The sequence below is a fragment of the Berghia stephanieae genome, chromosome 5 (genome assembly GCF_034508935.2).
Source record: "Berghia stephanieae isolate SIO BIC M18660-M18661 chromosome 5, UCSD_Bste_1.3, whole genome shotgun sequence".
NCBI classification, from domain to species: domain Eukaryota; kingdom Metazoa; phylum Mollusca; class Gastropoda; order Nudibranchia; family Aeolidiidae; genus Berghia; species Berghia stephanieae.
Window position 1 is genome coordinate 10,875,861 of NC_088364.1, and position 2,500 is coordinate 10,878,360.

Below are 2,500 nucleotides of genomic sequence, written 5' to 3' on the forward strand. Positions count from 1 at the left end.
ATAATTGTCAAAATGATTTTATTGATTTCAGAAAAGGTTACAAGTTCGTTTCATTTGTTGAATGATTTTGTCCAAACACTTCACTTTGGTTATTATCCTTGTGAAATATTACGATTTACGAACTGTTGTTTATATCCTTTCATCACTGTTACGATCTTGTCAAACACGGTTACTTGTATTCTATAGGAAAGTTACAATTTCCTCACATTTTGTTAATATCCTTTTCAAATAGGAATAATGAATTTCATTAAAACACATAATTTTTCATTTCCACACATTGAATGAGACATTTTTTCTCTTTATTCCAGTCAGACATAAGCACCGTGGTTATATACCTTATATGGTATTTGGTTTGTTGTTGTTGTTTGTTGTGGGTTTTTTTTTTTTGGGGGGGGGGGGGTTGTTTTGTTTTGGGGTTTTTTTTTTGTTTTTATTTTGGGAAGGGGGGGGGGGGGGGGGGGGTTAAAATCTGATTATTTTTGCATAGAATTACTTTACTATAATATTTGGTTAAGTAAGTATAGGAGGTAAAGTCTGTTTCCCTTAAAGTTAGGGCGATGCGGTCTAGTGGTATGACACTCGCTTTCGGATCGGAAGGTCCTGGGATTATAAGCCTCGCTCGGCGAATAGTTGAGTCCTTGGAAAAGGCTCTTTACTCACACTCTCTCATCTTACTGAGGTGTATAGTGAGTACCTTGTCGTTAACAGCGTTGTCTCTGTACGAAAAAAAATGTAATATCGCCTAACAAGCGTCATGTCTCGTTCTACATGTTAAGTGTTGATGTTGACCAGGGACATCTTGTAAAGCGCTTTGAGCACGTTTAGTGGATATTGCGCTGTATAAAAGCTCCTTTAAAAAAGTTGAACGTGTAATTCAACTTCCTAGCAATATAATTTTACTAGATCTATTAAAAGTTTTATTTATTATATAAATAATCTAAACTCGTTTCTGTTCTGCTCCAGGGTATATGTCAAAGTGCCCTTTTGGAACTTAATATTTTCCAGGAATTAATTGAAGACTGGTTTTCCTAAACTCGTTAAGTCGATTCTTTCTACTTTTTGAGATTTTCCATCCCTGGGAAAAATTGAAACGTAAACTTTATCTTTAAGCATCAAATGGCACATGAGAATATGAAGTTTACATATGATAAAATAATAGACCGAATGAGAAATTCTAGGGGAAATAATCCTCAATATCTCAAAATGTGAAAAACGGAGTTAGAGTGTTTTGGAAAACCACTCTTCAATAGGATTCAATAGTCATAACGTCACTTCTTTCCTAATGACGCTTGGTAACTTAGTAACACTGGCTCTAAACTATCGGAACAATGGCGGACGCCCGTATGAAATATTTCCCCGGCGAGCATAAAAGCGTATCAAGAGGAAAAAAAAACCCACATTAATTTGATCATGTTTTTTTTTTTGTTTGTTTGTTGCTTTAGGTCTCTTCCAACACAATTGAGGTTATATGAGAGACCGCTGAAACAAAAAAACAAGCAATCTAACAGAAATAGTACAAATGTAAATCAAAATCATAACCTAAAGATATCATACGCTAAATTATAAATAACCAAGAACAAACAGGCAGAAGATTTACAGAAAAAAATATCCCCTGTCAAAAATACAATCACAAAATTAAGAAGCAGGATAGGCTAGTAAAGAGAAGAAGAAACGACATCACTATCGGATCGTACACCCATGCCAACATCATAGGTATATGATTCAAGGGTGATGCTCCCATCCAACCACCCGCTGATCATGTTTTGACTTTTACACATTCTGATCACAAGGTATATGAAAAGTTCTAGCCAGCATGCAAAATAAAAAGTAATGATTTTCTTTGTTTAGAACCAAGATGGCCGCCGTTGCCGGGCGGCGTGACATCAGACTACTCAATCCAATTGAAGAGAGGTTTTCCTAAACTCTTTATCTCCATTTTACCATTTCCAGTCTATAAATTTTTCATTATTAATCAATCAAATTCATACAATTGTAAAGACATTTTTGTGACATTTGAAGCTTAAAATATTGTTTAGATTTCAATCTAGCGAAAACTCGACTTAAGTTTTTGAAAACAAGCATTCAATTGTAATCTTCTTTTTAATTGAGTTACCTCCCTCTTCATTCATTCTAGAATGGATAAAGGAAATAGATTATGCATATATTAAACTTGTAATTCCACCACGCATCACGTTGAATGCACGTTGTTCAAGGGGCACCGATTTTTTTTTTGAACTTCACAATACAGACAAATTCTGCCGCATGCAGTGACATAACCTCCCCCCCCCCCTCCCCCCTCAAAAGAAAAAAAAAACCAAAAATAAACCAAGATAAAAAAATTCAAAAAATAAAAAACGAACAAATACAGCACCGCCCCCCCCCCCCCCCCCCCCCCAAAAAAAAAAAAAAAAAAAAAAAAAAAAGAAAAAAGAAAAGAAAAGACAACCCAACAATGACCAACGAAAAATATCAGGAAAAATAATAAATTATTGTTTTTGTT